We start from the raw sequence: 14,209 nt of genomic DNA on the forward strand, positions 1-14,209 counted from the left end.
CACGTAACTTTGCTCTTTAATTGGAATTGTATTTTCACTTTCATTTTGTATGTTTTCAGTGCGACACCGCTTTAATTTCAGACATTATTATGTTAGTTCAAATACTAAGGCAAGGTCGATCCTAATCTGATCAAACAATCTGGAACTGAAAGTTATGACGGGAGTTACAGGATATTCAATTAATTAAATTCAACATAAATTAATTGAACCGCTAATTAAAAATTAATTAAATTGAACGATGCGAATTAAAGATTAATTGCTAAACTAGCAGATGTAAAAATAACAATAAAAATTGATTTATCATAGCTCGTGGACTAGAAAAATGTTTTCAATTAAATTTTTTTTTATTTCCAGAATTGTAAAATGTATCTCACGCGACCAAATAAATTGAACAGATGACAATTGATTTGACGTGAAACTACATACATAACGCAAATATACACAGTAAACAAACGCTGTATTTTATGTCCGACTGTTATGAAAAGGAAAATAAAACAACTTTTTTTTTATTGCCACGCATTGCCGTGAGATACGTAGATCGATCGAATTAATGAAAAGTCTATAATTTATATGAATGATTCAACGTATATTAAATGATGGAGAAGTTTCTACTCGCGCTCATGAATGACTCAGTGTAAAGTGAACGAAAATTTTGTAGTTTTAATTACAGATAAATTTAATGTTAATCAATTCATATATCGACGGTTCTGTCTGTCAGCACATCTGTTTGTCATCCGACTTCCGTTGCGTCTTATGATATAGCATCTCCTTATCATAAATATTATTGTGTATTAATGCGTTACGCTATCTCGATGATTTGGAGTCGACGGTTGAGTTTGTATAAACATGTACAAAACTGTGGGACTACATCTGCGCGTACATACATGTAAAACCGACCATTATTATGAGTAAATAACGATCTGACCGTGTATGTACGCGTATGTAAAGTGTGTGCGAACGATATGTAACTGCTCTCTCTATCGGTCGTATATAACCATATTCATTCATAAGGTACGTACAGCACTAACAGTAGCAGAAACGAAATGTCTCGTGGGTAATACGAATTCCTGGCATTATTTATCATTGTCCAGTTTTCATATTTTCGCGATAATTTATGTCGCTTTTATGCACATGCCTTTCCGCGTAAACAGTAATAATCGACATTTGTACAATAGCAGATAGACACGTATATACATATACCACAGAACACGTGAAAATTCTTCTTCTTATGCAGATGGAGAACTCATAACAGTTTATTATATTGCAGTTTGTTAAATTCGCGCGATTTTTTCTAACATTGCTAAATTTAATATCATACTTGGGGTACGTTACACTTGACGCTCACAACGCTAGCGAGCATCATTCGTCCTTGTTTAACATATAACGAACAACACGGGTGAAATGATTCCACGAGCATTGCGAGCGTTAAGGATGTATATCGCTTATGATATACATTCTAAATAGAGGGATGAAGCTGACATTTACAGAGATTGTGCACTTATATATCCCAAAAACTTGTGTTAAATTTGCGATCGATTGTCTGACCCGTTTCTGAGATATTTGCTTTAAAAGTTACAGAAATTGTATATATACATATAGAGATATACTCCCCAAGTAAATATCATATTATGTATCTCTGCTCCTGTACAGTAAAAATGAATGAAATTTTTATAGTACACTTATTCTATGACATCGAGAATTGCAATTATGGTTTTTTAAGTTTTTCTGTTAATATATATTTTTTTCAATTTTTTAATGATTTATTTAAACAATATCAAGTACCTACAAAAAAGGGACAAAATGCGATTTTTACGCTTTTTCTGTCCCAATGATAACATGTTGTTTATGAATCATTTTTTAGACTAGCTTTACATTGTTTAATCAAGAAAACAAAATTATACTAAATATAGCTATATATACGTAAAACATCCTTAAGTGGAACGTACCCCAAGTATGATATTAAATTCAGCAATGTTAGAAAAAATCTTGATTGTTCTTATCCAACCACGTTTGTTCAAAAACTCGCAAATTGATATCGGCGATTATGCATTCTGCATATTACTATTATTGCGTTCGAATGCACGATTCAATAGGACTTGGCAGGGAAAAAAAAGAGAATCTAATAGCGATTCAGATTTGAAGCCTTTTTCTCGACGTGTTCTGTCCTGAATTAAATCTCTCGGCGATACGTTCAAAAACCGAGACAGGTCGTTTTCTGTGAAGCTCTCGAGCGAGCGCGCCGCGCCGCGTCGGTCGTATTACGAGACAAGTTCTTTGCATTCTTCGTCGCATCGTCGTCCCCCGACTCCGAAGCAGCGGGATCTGCACTCGCGCTAATTATCCAAGTCCTCCATTAAAGCTCCAACAGAACTTACTTCGGCGACGCATCGGGGCTCCCAGGCCGCCTGTCCTTCCGGTGCAACAACCCGGAATGCCTCCCAGCACACAGCAGAACTCGTCTTCAAACGACGTCCGCGTCTCGAGCGCGTCGCTACGTTACGAGCGCCGCGTCCCCGCGTCCTCCTTCCTCCATCCTTCGCCTACCCGCGCTCACCCTCTATCCTCCGATATACCAATTCCGCCCAGTGCTTCGCGATGGAACGTGAACTCGCCTCCTCCTCCGCCTCCACCGCCTCTTTCTCCTCTCGCTTCACCTCCCCGTGCCCGGCCTGTCTCGCGCATAGCGATTCAACGGAGAGAGGACCGGCTAGCGGTGCTACAGCGGAAGAAAGAGCGAGAGAAGCGCGCGGCGCGGAGGAGCGGCAGGAGCGAGAGGGAGAACGAGAGAACCGGTGCGAGAAAGCAGATACGGAGCGCGGAACGGAGACGGATTGATACGCGGTGCTCGCGTGCGCCAGAGGAAGGTAGATAGATAGATCGAGAGAGAGAGATAGGGCGAGGGAAACAGCCAGAGGGACGTAGAACGTGAACCGATGCGGCTGTCGCGAGAGGACGAGGCAACGTAGGGGGGTAGGGAAGAGAGAGAGAGGGTGGCGGAGAGGATCCGCTCTCCGAGTGTCAGGAACGAAGCGAGGGACGAAGAAGAAGCGGCTGCGGTATAGAGCGACGGAGAAAGAACGCGGGCGAATCGAGATAACGAGCGCGACGGAGAGAACAGGTCGGAGAAGGAGACGGCGATACGCAGAACGAGGGACGTGGGCAGATAGAACCCGAAGAGCGGTAGCGCGTGCTCACACAAACTCAAACCAGCGCCTCGTCGTCATTGCTGCCTCCTCCGCTCTACCGCTACCACCATCCCTCTCCCCGTTCCCGCCCGTCTTCCCGTGTTCCCTCATCCACCCTATACCGCCCTTCGCTACGTCACCCTCTGTGGTGTCCGCCTAACCAACCCCACCCGGTCCCTCGCCGCGCTACCCCCTTGCTGCCGCTGCCGCTGCTGCCGCCGCCGCCTCCTCCCCTCCGCCCCTCCGCCTGTCCACCCACAGGCCCGCGAAACCGCTCGTTGCCGTACCACCGAGCCACCCCACGTACCGACTCCCCCATTACCCGGCCGCCTCCGATCCTCACCCTTCGCCCGCCAACCCCCTGCCTGCCTGCCTGCCTGCCGGCCGACTCCTCTTCGCTTTGCGCGACTCTCCGCTCTCTCGGTCTCTTCTCTCTTCCGACTGCCGTCCCCGTTGCGGCCCTCGTCCCTTTCCCTTCCCCTCCCGCTGTCCTGCCGCTACCTCGCGACGCCCGGCGTCACCCCCTTCGGGAAACCAGCACACCCGAAAGCCGAGCGCTGTGGAACACGACAGGCAGCTCCGCGATTATCTTTTGTCCGATCGTATGTCGCGCGTGTATGCGTGCGAGAGAGAATGCGAAAGGGGTGAGGGAAACGGCGAAAGGATGCGCGAGAGGACAGCAATTTAGAAGCAATATAATAGAATGGAATAGAAGAGAATAGAAATCGTCCTTGATGTTCTCGAAACGTTTTACGAAAGAGAAATAATCAAAAACTGCGTATGTTTAATCCGAACAATTTTGTTAGAAAAAGGGGAAAAAGATATGTAATTGAAAAATTTAATCACCGTTGTTTCATTCACCAATCATCTCATTACTCGATTACATTTACCATATTATATAATAAATGTAATATAAGAAACGGAGGTGAGAGAAAAGGATAATTTGATTTAAAAGATTCAAATAAGCCTTATGTTCTCTGAATCTGCAAAGAGGAAGACGAGATTTATTAATAGACGATTTGAAATCCAGCGATCAGTGGTGGAGATAATGGGTAATACATAACGCTCGGTGATCTCTTTTCTATACGCGCATCACCCTTCTCGATCGACGATTACGGGCATCTGTGTTACCGTTGATCTCGGCGATACCGTCGTATTTTGTGATGCGTACTTCGAACAGAGGTCTGGAATTTTACGCGTTTCCGCGGGGTCGGGCGGGAAGGTAGCAAGCGAGATGCGATATCGAGAGCGGTTTCTAGAGAGGAAAGCGTGCGTAGATCTCGCTGATATTCACAGGAAAAAGGGACTGTGTGTGTGTGTGCGCGCGGCCGCTTTGTGCCGTCCTCCGTCTGTGCCGAGAACGCCCTTCGGCTAGGGCGAGGTTCCCGCTTTGTAACACCAGTGATTTCGAATCGATCGCTCCGCTCCTTATATTTTGCGGGAAATTTTATGAAACGTCAGCTAAGCGGGTCGATCGCGAACGAGATACGAAAGTTGTCGCACCATCGAAATATAAAATCGTCGCGACCCGCTAAATAATCCAACTATTAATAGCACATGACTTTATTACGTGAGAAGTATGACTATTTTGATAATATATATTTATATTTCGTTACCTATGCATGTCAAATCCAAATCACGTTCATCGCCTGTAGCATCGAAGGTTGGATTATTAAGGACATGAAATATAAATCATTTACTGTAATTTTAGAAATGTTATATTTTTTAGTAATTTACGGAAAAGTGCTATAATAAATTAACGAGCGTTTTCTTCTTTTAACAAGAATTTTAATTTTACTTTTCTAACTATCTAATCTACTTGATAATTTGCATAATATGTAGATAACGTCAAGTATAATTTATACGCTCGCGTGTGTGCCACAAAATATTTGTAACCTTTAACCACTGGCACGAAACGACTTAACATAAGTACTCGCTTAGCACTTTCGACGCGCAAAATCAGTTGCACCTCAATTTAGCTAATTATATGAGTAAATAATTATATATGTGTGTAATCGTAATCTTGATTTAAGAAAATGGGATACATAGAATTGGATGTTTTCGCATTATCAACACGGAAGCAAGAACGAAGGCAAACAAATTGAGTAAACATCGGAGCACGGCGACTTTCATATGCTAGCAATTAAATATTGAAAAGTATTAAACTGTTATCGAGCGTTTCGTATTTAGAAACTAATTTATGCGAACGTTATAAACATATTATTATCTCTGTTCTTTTTCCGTCTCGATTCTTTCTTGCGAGAATCTTGACTGCGCGATAATATGACACATATTCCGACGGCGCGACGCAATCGCGTTATCCGCATGATCATGCTTGGCATGATGCGTACCGTCATTACGACTGCAATTACTATACCGCAATGATCATGCGCCATATCTTCCAGTTCTTACCTTCGGTTTTTCTTTCTTTTGCAGGCGAAGTCGAGTAACGATTATAGGATCAGCGCTGACATCGATCTTGCTGCACCAATGGATATGTCGCGATGGAGCCCGAGATAGAAAATAGGTACGTGCAAAAATAATCCGCACTTAAATTATTAATGTGACCGTAAATGTGACCGTAAATGCAACTTATACTAGTACAATATTGAGGTATAAGAAGTTCGTAAATTAGGGTGAAATGATTTAATTGAAGATTACACCACGCAATCGCTTTCAATCTGTTTTCTGACTGTAATTTGAAAAAAGAATAGAATTGACGAAGAATATGAGAGAAATATTCAACGGATTGAAATTACGTAGATAATATGCGAAACACGATTATTGACATATTATCAGTAAAATATCGTATGATGCTGTTGAAATATGAAAAATAAAAAGTTTAATTTGTAAAAAATAAATTTTTAATCTATATAAATGAAAATAAAACGACATTATATATATATTTGCATCGTCGGATTACGTTGCTTCATACGATATTTTTTCCGTGCAAGCGGAGTTCGAGCGTAAAAATCTTCGTGCCGATTTTTTCGTGCGGTAGCTATACGTGGAGTTGCGGGAACCAGGGGCTTTTTATTATCCTCGTTCTTCTCTGCGTTTCATCCTGTGCGTGGCGCACCGGATTCCGGAATTTTGTGGATTTTGAGGGGTGGGGTTACGGTAGACACGTTATCGGTAGTGGCTTTCGAACCGACGGTGTATTCAATCGAATCGGGCCTATATAGTTGCCGCAGCGTTGTTTTATCCCGTCGACGATCTGCATGACGAAAGTAACGAAAATTGATAACATCTTTAGCGTGCTTCATATTTCTACTATGGTGATATATATATATATACGACTGCTTTATTTATATTAAACTTCTGCAAACTTTTAAAGTGACATACATTCAAACTGCAAATTGTTTCTGGCTGTTGACGAAGGGAAAATGAAACAATTCGATAACAATTGACATCTCATCGTTTATTGCGTGTGCTTAATCTTAACAATGCAAAAATTTGTTGTAATACCGATTCTTGCGATTATTCCTTCTAATAGAAATTATTAAAATCCGCGACACACGATTGACTATTACTTTCCGGTTTAAACAGAGTTAAGTTTGTCTCGATCATATTGCAACAATTTTGGATCTTTCGGATTCACAGTCGAGCAATACCCGCTTGAAAAACTCGCTTGTTATCGATACAACGGTTTTCAGGCCGATAACGTGGATATTGGAGTATCGTTGTAGTGTTTTCTATGAAACGAGTAGCATCCGACGTGACGTAAAATTCACATCGCGATGATATAGTCAAATTCCATCTGACGCGCGTATCGAAAACGCGGTTCGTTCGACGAGTGGCGAACGTTTGCAAACGTTATTATATAAACATAATATTATTGCCCACCACGAGAAATCGCTTAGTTTCATTGAAATAATTTAATGCTTTAATTTGCACAGAGAGAATTATGTGTATAATGTATATATACATACATAAAATATGATTTAAACTCTAAACATATTTAAAACTAAAATATTTTATCGTACTCTGTTATCTTTAAACAAAAAAAAAAGTATATAGATGGTATAGATTTTAAAAGATGCTAACTCAAAACGAAGTCTCGTTACGTATATCTAATTTGAATTATATATCGGGATGGAGAAAAAATGGTATAATTACAAATACATTTTTAGACAGATTCGACATTTTATACTGCACTTGTATAGTCCGTGAGGTTTTCCTGCAGGTGTATTGATTTAAAAAATCAAAGTTTTTTGACGCTAGGTAAAGTTTTATATTTGATGTACCTATAACTTCTTTCTTTTTCTCTCTATTTCTCTCTATCTCTCTCTGTTCTTCTCTTTGTAGGACATATCTAAAATACACAGTAAAGTTGTTGGCGAAAAATTTATCTCTGAAAATTATGTGACTGATGGAACACGTTTCGCAAACATCTAGATCAGTTTTACATATTTTTATATTTCGAGTATGTGCCATTCTGGAAATAGCTGACGCGGAACACGTGTATGCTAAAACTATGAATTTTTTTTATTCTTCTTCCTCTGAAGATGGTGCATGTATCGTAGGTGCTCAGGTTTTAATTCTCTTCTGATAAGAGCTTCTCGGAAGCGTAATTAAAGTATATTGTTTAGACTTACAGTTTATATCTCAGTTGTTTATAATCTTTAATTATAACCACAGTGTCATTGCGTCTGATCGAGCAAGACGCAGGCAGCCGTTTAAATCTCTGGCATTATCGTTTTAATTAATGCCATCGTTGATCTGACGGTGTCTTTTAGATTCGCGCTCCCTGATAATATTCACGCGGCTCGCGCCGGAGACACTCTTGTATAAGCGCGCAGCGACAGGCGTGTCGAACTTCGGGCGCGGATCGAATAAATCGTCGACGATGACGTCAACGGACAATTCTGTCTCTTGCTGCACACGTAGATACGTGCTCGCTGATTGCAGCTTGCGCATGCACGGCACCTTGCACGGCGTTGGCGGCGGGCTATGGGAACTCGTCGTCGGAGTGACTCAACGTACGCCGGCACGTTTCCTCGACGATGATCGAAGCCGCCCACGCTTTCTGCTCGCGCCCGACGTTTTCTGCTGCGGCGCGGCTCGGCGCGGCGCGGCGCGACGCGTCAAATTGCGTATTACAAAACTCGCACTCGACGCGATATGTAGGATATGTAGGCCGCGCGCCGTCGTCGCGTCGTGTCGCAGTACCCCGAGCTAGTGCGAACGTTATTCCGCCAGGTGAACAGAGACGCGAATTTTCTCACGTGGGCGCGATGATCACACACATTTTCGCTCTTCAATCTCGATGCCGTTCCAGGATGTCTCGGGTTTCCGTATGGAAATGCGCGAGCTGTTACGAAGAATGTCGGTGTAAGCCCCGTTTTCTCATCTTGAGAAACGCGAGGAAAATTCGTGGAAGTAACTTAAACTCCGGCTTTATACTTTTTTACGGCTTATTACAGTGCTCTATCGCGCCTCTTTTTGCCCAAAGAGAAAAAACAGTTACAAAAGTCGAACTTTTGTCTTTACTTTCTCTTATCTCAACTTATGTGCTTAATTCTCTTGCGTTTGCAGATTTATACATTTTATGCTGTTTATATTTAAACTTCAGTAAGCACATATTCTGTTTTCTCTTTATATTAAAGCAAATTTACCGGAGCAGAACTTTAAACAGGAAAGATAAATTTTGCTTTTTATTCTCTGTGTACTCTCTGTATCAATATGGCATACTGTATTGTCACGCATTATGTAAACATTGAACAAGGTATATATAAATGCGCCGATACGAATTGTTCTCTCGCTTATCTTGATTCTGATTACTCCAAGATCGATAGCTTTGTTCTTTCGGTAATCGCTTGAGACGATATCGCATAACAATGCCGTGACACGCCATTAATTTAAGAGAAACGAATAGAATTCTTGCCGTTACTAGAATCGCGTCACAGAGCGCAGGGCGAGAATAGATATATCCCGATAATAGACGATATAACGTTTCGCTGCCGCTGGACACGTATGATTTACAGTTCTCGTTCTGCGTTGTTATTTATCCGACATCTATGCAAATTTGATTGTTCTTGCTCTTTGTCCGGTCAGCGCACTCGCTCGGAACTTCTCGCGCCGGTGAATAGTTTTAAAAATTCGCACCTCGCGCGTATTACCGTATCCCACCGATGCGACGCGAGCGAAATGTATCATCGACGACTCGGGTTCGCTTTTGGGAATACCCGCAATGAGCCATTGCTCGTGTTACGTCGAGCCGGTGACTCACGAGATATCACGTGGAAGCGCGACATCGTATCGCAAAACTTGAGGTACGTAAGATCCAATTCAGAGAGATACATTTCATATACATTTCATGTATTAGAAACGTAAATAATTAATCAATTATTGCGACGTAAGAAAAAGAAATCTTAATTTTATGAACTAATATACTGATCGTGCGTGATATTCGTTTTAAAGTTTTTCCCTAACCAGATTTTAAAGAATTAACTTAACGCTAATACAATTTACACTGTAGAAGAATAAAATACATGTCTTCCTCTCGTCGTAATTAAATATCTTGTTTCGTCGTAATTGAGAAAAATGAAATAGCAAGTTGAGCCGATTAAAACGGATGTTCTATCTCAGAGCGGGATCGCATTAACTAATTCAACTACGATGGTCGTGAAACCAGCTGCCGAAGCACGTGCCAGTCACTGAGACGTATAGCACAGAAATATTAAACTTTTTTTATATGTACGCATTGGTAACGAAAGCCCGCTTTTGCGCGGCTTAATTCGATGTTAAATTAAAAAATTATTTTTATTGCGCGAAAAGTTCGTAAACTGATAATTTATGTATGTTGCTGTTATTCCGCGTATCGAAAGCCATATCGATATTTCATGACACGTTACACCTCATAAAGTTTTCGCATGTATTCTTATCTTGTTGTAGTGTTAACTTTTTACGAATTTACAGATTTATCCTTTAGAATAATTTTTATATCTTCATTCACCGCGACACTGGGTAAATCTACTATCGTGTTCCGCAAAGCGTTGCGTTTTATCGTGGAACACGTGTGCGAGTATAAAGAAAATTTCACAGCTGGCGGTCGTGCGAAATTTATACTTGTGTCCGACTATGACGGAACAACGTGTACAGAAATTTAGGCCATAAAGGGTTAATTGGTGACACGCCGCGCGCGCGCGCGGCGCATTTACCACGTGCCACCACGTGGCGATGCATTCTCAAGCGTTAATCCTCTTCGCACTTCTCGCATCGGAGGTGGACAAGTACTCCATAATGACGGGGCGAATTGAGTTCGAAGTTTCTCAGTCGGGAGTAACTCGCGCATCGACTTCGATATAGTTATGCTCTCGCGTGTTTCAAAACGGTGAAATTATGCTTCGATAAACAGGAAAGAAGCGAAATATATATAATAACAACAATATTGATCTTTTCTATATATAGAGAAAAATTATTTATTTCAATAAAACGTAATGCACATTAAATGCATCTTAATTACTTGAAAGATATTGTTCCTCAGACAGAAATTATTCATTTTTTAAATGTTTTCTATCTTTTATTTGTTTTATATTTCTTGTAAGCAATCTTCAATTAAAATCAGCGAAAATAAAACAACTATATATAATTGGGGAAAAACGAGAGATGCATTAGAAACTGCCGTGCGAAAGCAAATGCATATAATGATTATTATTGGATTATGGTTTTATATCAAGTTTTATATTTCTACGATCGATAATTCTATAAAAGCTTGTTGACTTTTCAAGTACCATTCTTGATGTTTAATTAAATTTTTTATGAGTTCCATCTGAACTTTTGTCGTCACTTTTAGACACACGTTTGACATATTTATTTTTAAATCTTTATGATTACACTTTTATGATACGCTTTTTATAGCTTTCAGAAAAAAAAATACTACTTTTTACCATTTTATATTTTAATATTTACTTTTAGTGCTCTTATAACATAAAAAAGATTGACTTGATTACATTCGAAAAATTTGAGCTAAAAATTATTGGATTGATTTATAAATAAGTTCCGCTATAGGTATATGATTATTGAATCATTTCTTTTGAGAAACCAGTATTATCCATCTAATTATTTTATCTGTTGCAATTAAGTAGTTAAGAGCGTATTATTTACAGTACTTATGCTGTTATAACATTTTTTTAAATACAAAAATTCAGTTTGTTAAGTAAAACGGAACTTTTATGAAAATCAATTATCAATCAATTATTATCAATCAATCCAATAATTCGTATTTAATTTTCGCGTTACCGAAGAAAATCCCCAAATTAAATATGATAAATCACATCGTATTAACAATATGCTTGTCGAAATGCATATAACACAGCAGTTAGTTCCACTCGATCGAGCGAGTATTGAATTGCTTAATCTCGTTGAAGTATTTCGTCGATTTACTCCGAAGCATACGAGTACTCAACTCTGAACACAAACCTTAGCTGGCTTGTGCATTCAGTATTAATGTAGTTTATCTATTATGCCATCAGTAACTAGAATCTATCTGAATATCGATTACAATCGCGCGCATACTGAATTTTGCCCGAAAATATCAGTTAACTAAAGTTCGAAGAGAACTAAAGTTTCCTTGAATTTTGAACAAGACACTGTCTCGTCAGTATTTTTCTGTTTTTTTCACGTTTGCATAAATGATAATTATCTTATGATTTATAAATCAGTTATATGGTTAAACTCATTTCCCGGGTACCACGTAATTTTGTCAGCACTGAAGCAAACTACGAACTTCATATGTATATGGAAATGTTAATCGTCCTTCCACTGTACATTCCGCCATTTAGCATCCTTTTTTTTTCGCTAAAATGTTTCACGCAACATTAATTCCATTATTTTTAAAAAGTCGTCCGAGATTCTTTTTAGAGTAGCTGAAAATCTAAAAATGGGCATCGAGACTGGTATAATTGTGATCAGCTTTAAAAGAATTTCGATGCTATCAGGACTTGGAACATCATTCCAATGTCTATTCGCGCAGTAGCGGAGGCGCGACGATTGGCATAAAGCGATCCATTTTTCGCTACCTGGCAACGTAGAGAATTGAATTCGTCGAAATTACATCGGTTCCAATCCCAGTTCACGGGCAACGAAATTTCGATTACTCGCGCCCGCTCGACCGCGCGCTGTGCTGGTCTCGATTCCGGATCGACTCACTCCGGGGATGCGGCGAGTAAAAGAGGCACGCTCGCGCTGCTCGCGCCGGCGTCTCCGCCGGAAATTATGCCAGTGCTCTCTCGGTTTCTTCTCTTGCGTTCTCGGTGTAAACGAACGGCGCGGCGAGGTAACACCGGGCTCAGTCCGCCACCGCCGCGTCGCCGTTGCCTCAGCCGCCGCCGCCGCCGCCGCCGCCGCTGCCGGCGTCGTCATCCATGGTAGTGCGGCGGAACACGCCCCCAGGAACTGCGTTTCTCGTAGGCGACGGCCTGAAATATCGAGCGCCTTGCCCACGTACACACGCGAAAACGATGGAACCCGGACGACGGTCGAGAAAGAGCGTGGAGCGCGCGGCGAGAGAGACGGGGAGGAAGAGACAGAAAGAACGTGAGAGAAAGAGGGAGAGAGAATGAGAGGGAGAGAGCGCGGGACAGATAGGGACGTTAGAGGCGGAGGGCGGAGGATACCGCTGCGCGGGGAGAGAAGTGAGACAAGGGGAAAGAACGATCGAGAGGTTTCGAGGGATAATTTTCTGCCTTCCCGGCCCGTGTGGCCGGGGCTACGCGCGCTAGACGAATTCTGGATTCGACCGTGCCAAGCCGGAGCCGTGCCGAGCCAGGCCAGACCAAGCCAACCCAGGCTGAACCGAGCGCGTTTATACGTGGGCTTTAAACGACCTGGAAATGACACGAACGCCCGCGTTTTGCCTCGCCGCGAGCTATCGCGTCGCATTTTTCCGTCGCACGCGCGGAGATGGTTAACCTTTCAGCTTTTAGCACGAATGCCGCATAAATTTCGATTATTTTTACCGAGGCCCTAGTTAAAGATCATGCATTACGGGCAAATAGATGTGACGTTTGGCAAATGCAATCCATTACAGCGTTTAAATTTGCTCCCTATTAGTGGTCGATCATGTAACCGCTTAATTACAGTCGATTTTAATGTCGACGAAACATCAGTAATATTTGTTATTAATGATCACGACAGAACGGACTTCTTAAGCGTTTATTATATTCTATAAATATTCATTAAATCTTACTCAATGCAATATGGAATATAGCCCTGGTCACATTTGGTAACAATACTCGAATAATCCTTTCCCTTCTTTTATGTCTTCTCGCCTTTCTTTAATAGTAACTTCAGCTATTTTTTTTACGCTTTATTTTTATAAATTATTTATTCAAACCTGTGTTTTTCATTGTACATCCAGTTTTATTTCCGATTTCTTAGTCCTAATCGCTAATATCTGTTCCTTGTTCCTTATATTTTTCATTGTGCGGGGGCCTTAACTTCCTGACGATGCTGACGTGTAGCCATGTCGGCGATTCCGACAGGTTTATTCCTGCTATGTTACGTGTCGAGTGCGCGCACTCTAAAGAATTAAATACATCCGTGACGAATGGACTTTCGCGCAGGATATCAAATATAAAGCATACTTACCGTTCCGCGCAATGAGCGCGACAAATTTCGCCGGCAATCGCTGGGTTTTATGCGGAAACCTGAGAGATTCGTGCTAATTATATTGATTTACACACAAACTCGCGCATCTAAACATTTTGATATAAAACTTTTATGATAATCTGAATCTACAAAATGGAAAATAATTATGTTTATTCAAAAGTATATCAAAATACAGATATAATAGGAGAAATATAGATATGCCAGTAGGGCAAAACTCTCCGGAGTTATGGGGCCAGTATTACAATGGTTAATATTAGCTTTGTATTGTATACCATGTACTCTCAGGTTATCAAAATATCAGAGTACCAATAAACGCATTTTTCTTCTTTCCTCGTCCTCTTTCTCCTTTCGTCCGTCGCCAGGGTATATGAATGCCGCAATTCGGCGATGCGTAGAACGCAAAGCCGCAC

General features: G+C 41.1%; 1 protein-coding gene across 11 annotated transcripts in view; it reads left to right on the top strand.

The window, feature by feature from the left end:
• Positions 1-14,209, top strand: part of LOC139768121 (bromodomain adjacent to zinc finger domain protein 2B-like) — a 150,698-nt gene that overhangs the window by 46,055 nt on the left and 90,434 nt on the right. For all 11 annotated transcript variants that reach the window (XM_071697996.1, XM_071697999.1, XM_071698000.1 and 8 more), the window contains exon 2: positions 5,622-5,712. The gene's annotated coding sequence lies outside the window, so the exon portion shown is untranslated. The remainder of the gene's footprint in view (positions 1-5,621; positions 5,713-14,209) is intronic.

The sequence above is a fragment of the Temnothorax nylanderi genome, unplaced genomic scaffold (genome assembly GCF_030848795.1).
Source record: "Temnothorax nylanderi isolate EJ_2023f unplaced genomic scaffold, tnyl_v1.0 TNYL_tig0014_pilon, whole genome shotgun sequence".
Taxonomy (NCBI): domain Eukaryota; kingdom Metazoa; phylum Arthropoda; class Insecta; order Hymenoptera; family Formicidae; genus Temnothorax; species Temnothorax nylanderi.